This window comes from Dreissena polymorpha, chromosome 7 (genome assembly GCF_020536995.1).
Source record: "Dreissena polymorpha isolate Duluth1 chromosome 7, UMN_Dpol_1.0, whole genome shotgun sequence".
NCBI classification, from domain to species: Eukaryota; Metazoa; Mollusca; class Bivalvia; order Myida; family Dreissenidae; genus Dreissena; species Dreissena polymorpha.
In genome coordinates, this window is record NC_068361.1 from 11,488,594 (window position 1) to 11,505,526 (window position 16,933).

Below are 16,933 nucleotides of genomic sequence, written 5' to 3' on the forward strand. Positions count from 1 at the left end.
GGATGCAAATAATACACAATTTAAAAGATATCTATACGAGTTATACCTCTTACGCACACGGGTGTTCCGATCCACGCTCCTCCCGAATCACATCGGAGGAAGTTGTTACGCATTGGAGAATATCCTTGGGCACACGAGAAAGTAACCACCGCGCCGGGCACCAGCGGTCCGATGAACGGGTCTATCATGCCGTTTGGCACTTGAGGTATCAGGAGGCTGCACTCTGAAGATTTGAGAGTCTTTAAAAATTACATGATCAGCTAAATTTGATCAAAGATAAGTTAAGTTGATGACTTAATGAGGTTCTTAATTATGTTTCCGAGCATAACTCTTTTGTGTCATTAAATTGAGTTAGATGGATCTTTTCTCATTTCTTCATGCGTTTGCAGCGCACGAGAAGAAGTTGTTTCTCAGCGGCAGAAACCATCGCTGCAGGAAACAATTGCTGTGTCCCCAGGGATGAGAGGATTTACAGCACTGATACTTCCATTGCCTACGCTCGGTAAAACATCGCATACTTAAATAAAAATTGACAGTTGAGTGTCGCTATATTCGAATTCGTGTCCCAATAAAACATTTTGATTTTATTCGACGCACTTTTTAATTGAACATTTAAACATTTTCATCCTCAATATGAGTTCCGCTTAAGACGTTGTTATAAAGACAATGTAACGTTTCATTCCAAGAGAAACACATTTTTGTGATGTTGAAAATGTATATTTATGAACATTGCGAGATATCTTACGTCTGTCGCAAACTGGCGCTTTCGACCAATTTCCGCGACCGTCACAAGTTACGGTTGGGCCGTCCCTCATGACAAAGCCGGATTGGCAGGCGTATGCCACCACCGTACCCGCGGGATGAAACGTTTGATTTTCTGTTCGAAAGCCCGATGCTACAAGTGGGGGATCTCCACCTACAAGTAGAATATGTTGGCCGTGCTACGTGAAAGAGGGTTTAATGCATGTGCGCAAGGTTTCGTCCTAGATAGGCCCGTGCAGTCCGCACAAGGTTATCATGGATGACATTTTCCTTATTAACTGCATTGTTGCTTAGAATAGACTTCTTTTAAATTTAAAATAGCATAAAAGTCGCCAAATTTACCCTATGTCTCTCTACCCACGTATCGAGTTTCATCAGTAAATTTTAATAGCCATTTAAGTAGTTGCGATATCCAGATTGTTTGACAAACGGACACAATTTAACTAAAGTTCGTAATTTTCATTTGGTTCTATATTCACATACCCACTTTCATTAAACCAGCTTACGTTGTTTTTATCGCTGGATAATATTTTGTTTTAAAATTTTCAACCATAGCATATGTAACTATAGCAACGACAGTTTTCGTCTAAGAAAAACTTCCACATGAACCCGCATAAAAAGTTTCAGCAACCTAGCTTAAGCACTTTTAAAGGTTCCACAGGATCGAGATTTTAATTTTCAAATATTTATGTAACCGTAGAAAACACAATTTGCCTGACACCAAAAACAAACTGAAAACACCTGCCTATTCCTCATATGGCTCTCTATCTACATACCAAGTTGCATAAGCATATATTAAAACATTCTGAGTATCTGAAGGATCCAGATTCGGACGATGGGTCACACGGAAAAAAATCCCTTTCTGTACCATATACGGACGGACCGGGAGATAAACAATAGTCATGCCCTGTAACTTGCAACTAACAAATATTGTATTACATGGTATTCGAATTTTATAACCTTGAATGAATTTACGTTCACCTCAACTTTATTTTGGGACAAACAAGAAATATAACTCACACTTGATACATCTTTCGTCCTCGCCTAGAGGGCAGTCCGTTCTTCCATCGCAAACTTGCGACTCCTGTAACAACCTAGGACCGTGCCGCCAGTCTCTTACCCAAGGCACAGGCGGGCTTTTGCACAACAATTTGCGGCCGAGGCAGCAATCCGCTTTAAGAGAGAGTTAATGAAGCCTTACATTCAGAAAACTTAACGCATTTTTTTTCCAAAAATATAAAAAATAAATGCAAAATATGTATAGTTTTAAGGACAGACACATCAAACTTTGAACACTTACTGTCAGGATTTAAGACCAGTTTTCATTTGTACACACATTACTTGACCAATGCGTTGATAAAAGTATACATCATTCAATGTCGAATGTATATGTACTATGCTGATGTTGATGTTAATAAATGATTTTTACTTTGTAGAATTACAAAAAAAAGGAACAGAACAAATGTTATCAAAATAATCTCATAAAAATGCCCTTTTAAGTTATCATTACAGCGACTTTATAACCGCTCTCAAAACTGATAAATCTGAACTGGTATCGCATAAACAGAGGGGGCAATCACGTGATAGTCAAGATGGCGACGTTCATGCCGAGGCAGGTATTGTTTGCCGTTGTATACCCTTTATTACTTGTATTTATTGTTTAAATGCCGCTCACTTTGAAGCTATATCTTCAAGAAAGTTACTTGCGTTTATTTCGTGTTAATATTCGTTCTTTATCTTGACTTTACTTGCTGCGAAATTTCTTAGCGGGATGACCTAATTAGAGCTCCACTAAAAAAATTGCGGGGAGTAAAGTCTAGATATAAAGCGAATTTTAAAACAAAATAAACGCTAATCACGTGTATGATATGGCTGAAAAGTGAGCGTCATTTAAAAATCAAACAAAAGTAATAAAGGGTATAAAACGGCGAAAAATAACTGTCTCGGCATGGACGTCGCCATCTTGACTATCACGCGATTACCCCCTCTGATAAAGAAAGCATTTAGTCATGCGCGTTAAAAACATTTTTGATACCTCTAAATAGTCAGTTAAACCAGTTTTAAAAGATATTTAAACAATTTGTTGATGGTATGATAGAAATTTAGTGCATGTATTCTACATGATGTGATTTGGGTGTTCGAACAATAACAATAAATGAAAAAAGAACTCATTAAAAATATTTCAGTTAAGTGTTCAAGTATAGAATAAGGCTGACGAAATTAGAACTGATAATATATATAGCAATCTCATTATACTGTATTTAAATAACATAATAACATAGATAATCAAATGAGTTTATTGATAATCATAAACAACAGCACTGACAGCAACATCACAAATAACATATCACGATTGATAACTCTAGTATGCTTGCGTAAATATTATAGTTATTATCAGTGCTTAATTTCCACTATTCTAAATTTTAAATTGGAAGCGAGGTGTGGGGATTTACAAAGGCTGAAATATTGAGTCCAACGCAAATAGTATAAATGGCTTTCAAATATAAAAGCTTCTACATATTCAAATGTTTCGTAATACGAAGTAGGTAGATACCCGATGTATATATGTCAATATTTACGATTAGTTAAATATTTCTGAAATTTGTCCAGCGAAAAATCGTCTAACTGTATATTAAGTAATATCATTCATAGACAATGCATAGAAGCATGTGATGACTGTCATGCCATATCATGGGCATCAAATGTTTTGCAACGTTTGCAAGAATCTGGTTGTAATGAAGTGATGTTATATCCAGAATCTGTTAATGCAAACAGCTTTATTGTAATTTTTCACAATATATTAACATTTTTGTTTAATTTAAAATGACTCTTCATAACTATTTTTATACAAGGAATTGAAACCCATTTTGAAAGATCCATTAATTCGAATTTAGAAACATAATAACAAAATTTAGATTGTCTTCTCAGGTACCAGCAAATTCATTGAAATGAAAAAAACACATGTAAATTGTGTACTCTTAAAGAAATTGAAGATGAGTACCATTTTGTTCTAATATGTCCTTCATATGAGAATATTAGAAATACACTTATACGTGATGTCAACAAGAGAAAACCAAGTATGTTTATTTTTTACTATTGTTGACTGAGACCAGAACATCTATATTAATACGTCTGGTTAATTGCTGTATTCAAGTTTTTTAAACATAGAGCCGAACATATATAGCTTAATTAGAGAATACCTTTTTCCCAGAATTGAAATGTGTGTTCATAGTTTCTAACTGCATACTTTTTTTTTCTCAATCAATAACGGATTTAAAGTATTCACTAAGCTTTTTTAAAAATCAAGAGCCTTTTCATACATTTTACATTTTCACAAAAATCATATTTTTTAAATGCATACAAATTTGTTATTTTTGACTCATGTGTATTTATGATTGCTTTATTGTTGTTGTTTTATATCTGGTATGATATATTGTAATTTTCAGCGGAAGTCAACATATTTAATTTACATTTAAATGTGTAAAGCAATTTTAATGTAAAATATAACGTTTGATCGTTTGCTTAAATATTTAAATAACCGGTAGTTATATGTTCCGAGTTTATAAACAGTTCGTTAGCAAGTAACCAAAATATAACGCAAGTTTAAATATATTCTAAAATGTAATTATAGTTTGAAATAAAAATACTGGGTAATAATAAAATAACTTACCGAAAAATGAACGCGATTTCTGCAATCCCCTAGATTGTTCCGATTTTGAAGGCCCATTGTGCCCATGTGAAACACATACACAAAAGGCGACGAACAACGCCGTAAGAACACAATGCATGGTGGCAATGTCGAAGTAATGGTGGTTAAAAGTCAAGCTCTCCAGATGCGTGTGACAAACGAAATAATTACGTATATTTACATAGCAGGCATTATGTACACGTGCGCAGAGAAATAAGGAAGCATTTATTTAATAACGTGATACGTTGATGTGCAATAATATTAAATATGTGCATGGCGCGTCTAAATGTATGGAGAATATCCACGTATGTGGATGATTGCGGTTGGGATTGGGTGTGATGTGGTTAAACAGAAATTTATTCAAGCCTGTACATAACAGAGCAATTTAATGAAACGTTTCCTTTTCTAATAGCAAACAACTTTATTTTTGGTGTCTAGAGCAGACATTTATTCACGCCTGTACATAACAGTGTCTCGTTATTTAATTAAACATTTCCTTATTTAATAGTCAAACAACTTATGTCCCCTATACATGCTTACTGAATTATAACAGGATTTGAGACATGCTGTCTCTTGGAAGAGTCATCATTTTTGTATTGGTTTTGGGCTTGGTAGTGGTCTCCTGTTAAACTACAGTTTCTATTTACTTATATAAAATACGTGAAAAAATGCCCAACGCAAGTATGCAAGATTTTTTTTTATGCAACTTCTAATGTGTAAATACCGATAATGTTTAAAACAATAATTGATGTTAATCTATGGTGTTTACAGGTATATAAGAGTATGTTTTATTCTATTATGAGAGCGAATGCTTTATACAATTATTTGATATTATGCTGAATAAAACTGTGCATTTAAATGCTTAATACAAGTATGTGATTTTACGATTTATACAACTTATAGTGCCCGCATTAACGTTTCAAAAAACGGTGTTATTGTGCTTCATACAATCATGTATGACAATGCTTTTAACAATTATGTGATAAGATGTTTTATTCAGTTATATTTACATTCACTTTTAATTTTCTGTAGAAAAATGAACGAGTTAATTTTGCATAACCCGAAAGCCGGAGATACCGCCTTCGAAGGCGGAGCTTCTAAAATTGGACCAATGGTTACAAGACGCTGACGCGTAGTTATTCAGTGACCAGTACCGTGACCGCACTATTTTTGCAAATATAGTAACAAACATGAATATCGCGCTTCACGGAATTTTCAAAGCTCGTCCTGAGGGTTCATACTGAATAAACGCCCGAAAAAAAAAGAATCAATCCTTAAAGCGGCTATATACGATTTTGTCAAATATTTATGAAATTATATAAACTGTGTAAAAAACTTATTATATATATATTTCAATATTAATTAAAATAAAAGTGAAGAAGAACATGTGTCGAACAATGCGAAATAGGCCAGATATTTAATTCTGAAATTGAAAACGGCTGTACCGCCGAATTCGCCAGCATGTATACCATACATGTACGATGTGCATCTAAACTTACGAGGGGTGTTCCAGAAGTTTGTGGATTTTCGCTATAACTTTCATTTGGTAACATAAATGGACAAACAAATAGCATGTTAAGAATATTTCGTCCTTTCCAAATCTTCTCTCCAAATATCATGGAAATACATAAAACAATAAATATATATCCGAGATTTAAACATGTGCACAATGCGCACACCGACGCACGTGTAACGTTTCTGTTCAACGTCAATGGCGTTATGAAGTTAACAACTGTCAAATCTTTTCCACATAATCACCTCCAACGCGAATGCACTTTATGTGTCGGGAAATCTACTTGTCAAACGTGTCTCTATACCAAAAGACGACACGATTCGCTTTGCTGCAACTGTAAGTTCCTGTTTACTTGCAAAGCGAATACCGCGCAACTGTGATTTAACTTCCGGGAAGACGCGGAAGTCCATAGGGGCAAAATCCGGGCTGAAAGGAGGACTTAGGCGCTGTAACATGAAATTTGCCGTAAATTCTGTTTATCAACGACATTTAAACCAAATTTAAATTCGCGTAACGCTCATACTTATTATAAAATACACGCGTGCGCCGCATGTCGTTACTGAGGTCTCTATGGCAACGCGTTTCAAACGCGCTTTATGGAATTCATGCATTTTTAGCTCATATATAAAGTCCGTGATAATTGGTTTGTATAATATGTAAATTTCATTGACTTTTACCAGCAAACTAATAAGTTATAGCGAAAATCCACAAACTTCTGGAACACCCCTCGTAGTTTAACGGTTTATAATACAGAGACGAATGCTTCGGTTATTGTAGGAAAATATTTACGTCACTACCGGCTCGGGGCGCTAATATGTCTTTGCTGCATTTTATGAAATTCGGCTTTAATGTATAATTTTTCTTGCCTATTTTGTGTTATTGTAACATATTTTATCAATATATTACAATTAAACACATATAAAAAATCGTATATACCCGCTTTAATTATAAGAGAGAGTGCTTTTAACACTTATGTAATACTATACTTTATTAAATTATTTGGAATAAAAGTTGAAACAAGTGTTATATTAACTTAATGAGAAAATGCTTTATTTAAGTATGTAATAATATGATGCATACACATATGTTAGGAAATGCTTAATCCACTTATGAGAGAGGATGCTTTATAGGACACTTATGTGAGATAATGCTTGTGCATTTATGTGAGTGCACGATGAACGCAATTATGAGAGGGAATGTTTTATACAATTATGATAGGGAATGCTTAATACAATTATGCGATGTATTGCTTTACACAATTATAAGAGGGAACGCTTTACACAATTATGAGAGGGAATGCTTTATACAATTATGAGAGGGAATGCTTTATACAATTATGAGAGGGAATGCTTTATACAATTATGAGAGGGAATGCTTTATACAATTATTAGAGGTAGTGCTTCGTACAATTATGAGAGGGAATGCTTTATTATAATTATGAGAGGGAATGCTTTATACAATAATGAGAGTACATGCTTTGTACAATTATGAGAGTGAATGTTTTATACAATTATGAGAGGGAATGTTTTATACAATTATGAGAGGGAATGCTTTATACAATTATGAGAGGGAATGTTTTATTTAATTATGAGAGGGAATGCTTTATACAATTATGAAAGGGAATACTTTATACAATTATAAGAGTGAATGCTTTATATAATTATGACAGGAAATGCTTTATACAATCATGAGAGTGAATGCTTTATATAATTATGAGAGGGAATGCTTTATACAATTATCCGAAATGCTGATTGAAATTATGTGAGTTATTGCATAATACAAGTATGAAAACAAACGATGTATACACAGTGTGGATAAATGAAACGTTTTAATGAGAATGGGTAAAATAAGTTTGTGAATTAATTCTACATACAAATCTGTAAGTTTAAGATAAATAGTGCATGCGAGTTTATTTAAATACAAGCGTACTAGTCAATACATGTATGTGAGTTGACGCTTAATCCAAAATTTAAGATAATGTTTTGTGAGTTTGAACTGTTTATTTGTTTGTTTGATCTGACACAACATATAATTGGGGTAGGAAAATGCAAAACTCCAAACACTGTCTCGAGGTTCGAGTACTTTATGTCGAAGCCCGAAGATACATGGGATAAACAAACTAATTGAAAAACAGGTTTAATGAATAAATTATTAATTGTCTAAATTATAAGAAAATACTCAATGAAGTTTTGTCTTTCGACGGGCCAGAGTCAAAAGGCAGCATGGTCAGTAGTTTAAAATCTCTAACAAAGTTTGTTAAATGCTGGCCAATAAAAATCTTAGTGATTGCATATCTATCATTATGACAGGACAATATATGCATGGCATAACAGTACCTGGCTGGACGCACACAGGAAAAGGGACTGAATCTCACAATAGAAGCACATGTGTACATACAAGACAAATGAAATACACTATGGTATATGAAACATAAACACATATACAACACAGGGAAACATTACATATCCTACACAGTCTCGCATGTTATGGAAATGTACCCGTCACTTTAAATATATGATGAATAATTCACAGAAGAGGTGATATTTTGAAATTACAACAAGTAAATTTAATATGAGGTACGAACTTAGTAAGAGGAAAATATTATATACCTATATGTCTAAATAAAATACAACCGAACCTCGAATAACAATAAACACGTAAACGATACACACAGGTAAACTTCGAATAGTCATACATAACATTGCAGTCGAAAGGCATTAACTAGGTCATATGAAAACTTTACTATAAATTCGAGTTTTCTCCCATTGCCATTACATATGAAAAGAAACAATGAAGAGCTAAATAAAAGAACATGCTTAAAATCGATAGAATCGTCAAACGTATTAACCTGATTAACAAACAGTAATTTAATCAATACGAAAACAATAATATAAACATGAACAATTACCATATAAAATACATTAAACAAACACATGCAATAATTTAGGGTATCTATTATAATTTCAATCACTGCACAAAACAATTAATACAGAATGATTAAAATGAAAGTACAATATTGACAATAAATGAAACTTTTATAACAATATAAAGTTGTTTTATAATTTAAATACTTCTTATCTAAAAAATGTGAAGACAGAAATAAAGTGGAAAATGTACTTTTTAAATGTTAAAATGTTAAAGCAAGGCTTGAAACATAAAATACATACAAACACAAATGACAATTGAAGGATTGAAGAGTTTAACGAATACGTTCATTCTGTATCCGTCTTGAAAACTGTTAATATGACCAGGGTAACAAGCTCTGAAAAACTGTCCATTCCATGAAACAATTTTTGTTACAGTACCTGAACTTGACTGTTAATACAAGTTTTCTTTCAAAACTGCACATGGTAGTTCACACACATCTATGAAAGATTACAATACACCAAACTGGAAATGCTGAAAATTAAAGCAATATAAATTCATTTAACCCTTTCAGCGCTGGAACCGAATTTTAAAGCCCTTTGCAAACAGTTTGGATCAAGATGAGACGCCACAGAACGTGGCGTCTCATCAGGATCCAAACTGTCTGCTATTCTGATAGTTTTCTTTGAAAATAAAATAAAAGAAAATGCTTATTTTAGAAATTCAGCAGACAACATTTTAGCAGACGACAAATTTCCCAGCATTCAAAGGGTTAACAAAAAGCTCGTAAATGAGATAAAAAAAGTAATTTACAAACCGGTCTAGTTTTGGCGACATAAAGGTTAGGGTCTGCTGGGAGAGGGAGATTCATCTACCGTGATGAGGTCGGCGAAGGACTACTGTTAGCATTCAGAACATAGGAAATAGGTGAATCCATTTGACTGTCTACAGGAGTCTAAAGGAGGGAGATAACTGCCTGTGACTGAGGGACTTACAGAACCGGGCTGTGAAACATAATCAGTAGAGGGAGATGGATAAGTATCAGACCTACTGATACAAGGCCCAATGATGCTGGTCATTGGTCCTTGAGTTACAGACAAGACAAGAGAAAGACAATTTATTTCTTAATTAAAGTCATTCGGTCGAGAATACATTATACAGACATGTCATGTTATACATGCATGCGTTGTGAATAGTTGTATGCTTATACTTTTCGCATGAGAGATATATAATCAAGAATGAAATTTTCTTCAATGTCATATCAATTTTCGTTTTTATCAGTTTATACTAAAATCGGTTAAGCCTCTATATCCCGAAACAAAGAAAAAAGGCGACTTTTACGTTCTTCGTGAAATTTAGAACAATGAAACAATTACACGAAATTCGTTTTCAATGACACGGGTGTTTTAACAGTTAGACAATGTGTACAATAATAAGATAATGTTCTATACCAAGATGTCGCCCAGTTTCAATTAGAAACTTGTGTTTGAACTTTGCAAAAGCTTTTCTATAGTACTAAGTATAATGGTATTTTAAGCGAAATACTTTGTTCTGGCTCAAGCTATGATGTATACATTCTAGGCGAGTCGGATACACTCCCTAACCTTTTAAGCTTGTTACAGCAAAAAAGGCGATCTTCAAACGGTCGTACAAATACATGTACATAGCAAACATCCTGACAAATCCATACATAACCAAATCCATATCATATAAAAACAACAACATATTTTAAACACAAGTAGCCCAATTTGTCTTTCCTATTTCATCCTGGAGTTTCAACATATTACAACGGTTTTTGGTATATTTATGCATGTGAATAAGTTTAGACCAGTATTTGACTCACTTGAAATGATATTCTACACATAATTCTTACCTACCAACCTCCCTTAGAGGTTGAAATACTGTGACAATCAACTAAACTAGCTCCACATTATGCAGTACATGCAAACTCATCATCTTGGTCACCAGTAACAAGCCCATTGCGTATATGAATTCCGTATAACTGTATGAATTCCGTATATGAATTCTGTATATGAATTTCATGAGCGCAGTGTAGTTCTAGAAAACTATAACCAAATGATTTATAATTGTTATCTTTATTATCTTTCAAAAACGTCTTATCGTAGTCTACCTATAAATTAAAAAGAAAGTCAATGCTACCCGCAGGTTTGCAGTCCAGTATTGTTTTAGTTCTAACATTTAGATCACCATCAAGAGATAACAGACAATCGGGGTACATATTTATTAACAAGACGACCTTTTCTACGATATTGGTAATTTTGTTTGTATCATATATTGGTGACTCTTCTGGCAAGACATACTCAATATAAAAAGTAATATAAGATGAACAATAGAAACACCTCACTTTTAAATAAAGTACAACACAATCAATTAATCCGAAAAAAGTCATGTAACAGAACTACCTTTTTGTCAAGTGAGTGTTTACAAAAACATTTCTCTACTATTTCGTAAAGCATTAATTTGCCAAACTCTTACATTAACAAAGCAACAATATTATTCATATAACTCATTAAACTGTCTGCTGATATCACCGCACGTCTCTAGTAAACTAACAAATATCGATATTTAATGATGGTATTTAAAACGGAAGAATTATTTACAAACTTATATAACCCGTACACATTCTACGTGCAAATATTTATGATTAAATTTGGGCCTTGACCCTGTTCCTAGTCAATACCAATATCCGCCTCGCCCTTCAAATAAAAGTCCGTCTCCGATTGGCTGTCCTCCTCTGCTCCATGGTCACGTGATCTATTGCTAGCGACTCGCCCCAATCTATGTTGACAACTTTGCGTGAAGGCTCCGACTGTCCATTATGTCTCGCTCAATTACCACAGCGCGAATTATCAAATTGTAATCTTTGCTGATGTAGATCTGCGACATGTACCATTGACTTGCCTATACGCTCGACCGATTGTGTAACTTCATTAAAAGTGAAAACGTTACCGTCAATGACTAGGTTATCGAAGCGTAGCGATGCGAATTTACCCTCGCTTCTGGCGTTGACTAGTGTACGCGACAATTGACTGTTTCCGTAACGTCCGTACTAAGAATTGCGAGTGTGTATCAAGATTTTGACGCGCTCTTTGAGAGATCTCGTCTCTCCGTCTTGATATTTGAAAAATTTTACAATAATTGGGCAGATGTCCGACCGCTAACTTCCAACCCTATCAGCTCTCTCAACCTTAACAGCATGCATATCTTTCAGCCCAAGTGTACTTGAAATAAAATGTCGTACTTTATATTCAGTTTCCCATGCCCTCACTTGCACGCTCTTCTGCATCGAGAAAACGTTAAGTTGTTCTACGTGAATGATCATCTAGACGATCTTATTAGAATGCCAAATTTGAAATATCTTCTTCATACTAATATTCTCTTGTCTTAACTGCTCATTTTCGTTTTTCAATATGTTCACAGTGCTACAGATATCTTTGTTTTACTGTTTATGTATGAGAGAGCATTTTTCATTTTCACTTTCATTTCATTTGTTTAGTTTTGTATAGTGCTGTTTTGTGCTGTTTTGTACTGTTTTGGCAATTTGTCACTTGCCTTAAATAAAAAAACAACTGATTGTTATAATGAGAATTCAATACTGCCCCAGCAGCTGGAGTTGCACTTCTTTAAATTTAAAAAGTTAATTACCTCAGATTCACTGTCCGCTTTGTTGGATGTGGTTCTTGCATAAGGTTGTGATGACGGTTTTGCTGAGTTCAGCGGTAGCGTTTCCGACGCCGACACCTCAGCAAAGGATAGCGTTCGCTGTTTGCTGTGCTTCGAGGTCGGTCCATATCCCCACCCGGTTACATCAGTGTTTTAGTGTTCTATCTCTGTAGACTCCTGTAAAGTTATTAACAGAATCAAAACTTAAACTACAGTCAATATAATTACTAGAATTCTGGCAAGATCTTGAATACGTTCTTGCTCTGCGGACAGCGTGTGGCGCCAGGTCAGGTTCTGGGACAGAGACAAACGAGAACAACATGTTCCAGTGAAGAGTTCGAATAGGTACTTTTTGTTGTTCTCTTTGGTCTCTGTATACATGCTGGAATTCATATGGAATATCTAGAACCACGTATTATTCTCATTTTCGGCCAATTTATGTAAGCCTTGCAGATTGACTTGCTTTAAAAGTCTAAAATCATTACTGCTGATCAATGTAGGGAATACCCATTTGAGCTGCTCTTGTATGGTATGAATTATCCATGGTAGAGATATAGACTTTCCAATTTCACTTCTTCTCATCACAACATTCCCAACGTGCATAGCATGTTACGGTACAATCAGCTAATGGATTATCCATGGGGTGAAAACGTGTAGAATCTCCCATACATTTGCATGGCTAAACAAGTTAATTGATGGCATAATTCTAAAAATGTCTTCCTTGATTAGAATGGCGTTGCTAATGTCATCAATAACAGCAATAGTATGTCCGAACAAGGCTTTGCAGTTGTGGTTGCCTTCTGTTGGCGACAAGGGATTTTCTTCAAGTTGTCAGTTTTAACCAAGATATCATCATGACCACCTTTACATGTGTAACCTTTTAGAAACTCTATGCAAACAAGTTGAATTGGTCTGGATGTCACAAAAATAACAAGATTTTTAGATGGAAAATGAGTTGTGTTTTTTTGCAATACAATCCCTATAGTACAAAAAGTACATTCAAAGCAATGTTCAATGCCTGGCCAGTGAAAACACCACTAAGCCATAGTGACTGACCGAACCCTGGATGACAACCCTCATCACGCACGAGCATGACGCAATGAGTTGTCGAACTTGTTTACCATCCAATTTTGAATTACGATATATGTACTAAACCACTCACATAAGTAACAGACAATCAAAATCCCCAAGGAATGTTTTGACACTGACTGACATATATTCCACCTCTTTAAGTGGTGTTAAACAAAGAATATTTGTAAATAACTTTCGTTATGTCACGGTCACGTGGCTGTTCTTTTGACAAATGTATTTTATTAACTTTAACAGTTGACGGTATTGCGTCCAGTGACCGTCTGTGAAGCTGAAATACCAATAAGACATTTCAAATTATCAAATTGTACATCGACGAAGCGGCGCCCCAACAATGACCGATCGCATCAAGCTCTGGTGTTTACATGCCATAGGGTAAAGGGTTATTGTCAGCTGTTACAGTAAGTGTTGTGGCATACAAATAGTCATGAACTTGTCTGTTAGAGTCCTTTTAAGCTCAAGGAACACCAATCTCTGTGCATGATAATTGCAATCAAAATGACGTAGACCTCGGCTTGCATTAGCTATAACACGCTCAGAGGAGTCTGTTGCTGCAAAAGGACTGTCCCTTACTATGTGCCAAAAATATCAGTTGGAAAAAATGAAGGATTTGGAGTAGCTCGCTAAGGAAATATCAGGGGGAGAGGTCAATTTGGACTTCAGGGTTTCACGGCCACTTGTTAATATTTACCCGTAATACATGTACCAAGAGACAGAGGACTTATTATCATTTTTTAGATGAACCATAGCCTTCAAGACGCGATATTAGAGGTCGGCGATTGTATCATAATCTTTGATATAATTCCGGTAGAAACATGAAAAGCCTACAAATTAGCGTAACTGAGTAACATTTGCCGGAATGGACCAAGTAGAAATTGAAGAGGTCTTCTCAGCGTCTGCACCAATACCTTTTTTTGAAATAATGTGTGCAAGATATGTAAACGAGTTCGTTTTTTAACACATACTTTGAACTTGAAACCACAGCCGTTCGCAAATAATATCGTTTTGTTTGTTCTGTTAGTAAAAATCGCGCCGTTGTGTTCTTGATTATATTTTTATTGTTTATTTCGGACCAATTCTGCTAGATAGTGATAATTTTGTAACCTTTTAGAACGAAATCGAGATATTAAAATGAATTGCGGTTGTATTACCTTGCATATGTTGCATTTTGTGAATGTTATGACACGAAGGAGTTTGACACAAGCAATATGAACCGAAACCCTACACATGCCTAAAATGCTGCATCCCATATACCAATTAATGTGTATCATGTGAAACATGTGAACAGGTTACAAACCACACATTCAAATCACATAAATATCGGTAAGTTTTTATCCGCTAGTCGTATTGTGTGATATGGAAGGAATCAGTGATGCTTTGCAACTTGAAATGTCCAATATAATAGCATGACCATGCTAAGCGATCGACCTCAACGGAATGTCAATACAATATATCTATATACCTTTTTCAATGTTTGTCCTGCTTCAATGCTGTTTACTGTATATTTCAGTTCGACATAAACCCGTTCTGACGATCCAGATATTTTTAACATGCATAGGTTTGACAATGTTATCTGGAGTGAAGTCTGCAAATGCACCACTCTAGTATTGATCATTTTATTCAACGTGTGCACTGCTGAACACGTAGCTTATAGTTAGGAACTCAGTGCAAACTGGTTTTACGCTATTTTTGCTTGAGATAGATATTAAATGACCTACATCAATTACATTTTGCCATGCAAATGAAAGTTATATAGAATATTCGGTCAATACGCGAATAAATTAATCTAACACAAGTGTACAGGGTTAGTTGTAGTTTTATTGTTTTTACCTAAAGAGCACTTAAGTTCCATGTCTCTTAGTTTATTGACGTTGCCTGCCAGACCGGTGACAGTACGGGTAAGAAATGATGCAGAATGAGTTAAATTATCAACAGTCAATCCCCAAGCAGAGTTGACTGTTGATCTCATATCTGCAGTGGACTTCATGGCGAAAATCATGTAAAAGGGAAATATACGTACATGTATTCACTGAGTTATATTTACCGCATGTTGTGTAAGGGGTGGAGCGGGGGGGGGGGGGTAACTTCCCAAATTTTAGTGTAGGGGTGTCCAACTAAGACTTCCGAAATGTGACCCATTTTTATACCGGAACTCTGATAAAGTAGACCCATTTTGATACAAGATTTTTGAAAAAGCAGACCCATTTGTATACGATACCATTGAGAACGTGGACCCATTTCAATACAAGATTTTCGATAAACTGGACACATTTCAATACTAGAATTTGATAAAGTGGACACATTTCATACTAAAATTTTAATCTCTCTCATATCAATACAGTATAGTTATTGAATTTCCTTTTATATTTTTATTTGTAAATTACGTATATTTTTGGTACCCATTTACATACACGAATGAAATTTATCATGCCCATTTTGAAACTGATACTTTCAAATCTATATGCATTTACATACAAGCAAATGTCTGATTTCAATACCCATATCTATACTGAGTTGCTCGAAACCATACCCATTTCTATAATTTTAGTCGAAAAACACACCCCATATTTTCGGCACACCCTCTATATACCTGTATATAGGAATTTACCTCCCCCCTGGGAAGTGGGGGCCTTTTGAATAATTAATATTATGGATGTGATGATAATTGTCCAAGAAATATATTCTAATGTATTAAAACTGATTACTTACACTATGTTGTTTCTATGGTCAATATAATTAAAATATAATGTATTGCGTGACTGTTAATTATGAGTTTCATGTTGAACCGTTAATTTACCAATTATGAAAAAAGTAGATTTTTGCAAGTATGTGTATTATCAAGTGCGTATCTAGAGTCCGTGGTACGTATTATCTTATACACATACCTGATTTTGTAGTTAATTACAACATTGGAGTGATGCAATAAGCGGGGCAATACGTATATAGATTTGATCGAGATCTGTATGCATTTTACAAATAAATATTAAAACAAAATGTAGTGATAACCCAAAGTGCCGCTCAATCTACCATAGATTCATTTATGCAATAAATCTTCCACTCGCTTACACTGCGGTTCATCACATTCACGTATGTTTGTATGTATGTATGTATGTATGTGGTTACAATACACTAAATGATCGCTTCATGTAGGGCTGTACTCTCTAAAAAAATATCATAGTTGACAGGAAGGCATGTTTTACACGTTTTACCATTATTCAGGTGTTATCTTGCGGAGATAATGGTAGGGCATGAATAGGTGTTCACTACTGAATCCCTGAAATATGATACACTTGAAGACTATAGTAAACCATTGCACTAGAAAAGGTTACATT

The 16,933-nt window shown here is 34.7% G+C and overlaps 1 long non-coding RNA gene across 1 annotated transcript in view; it reads right to left on the reverse strand.

Moving 5' to 3' along the window:
• LOC127839277 (uncharacterized) overlaps window positions 1–16,933 on the reverse strand; it is a 193,269-nt gene that overhangs the window by 47,021 nt on the left and 129,315 nt on the right. The gene's annotated exons all lie outside the window — the stretch shown is intronic.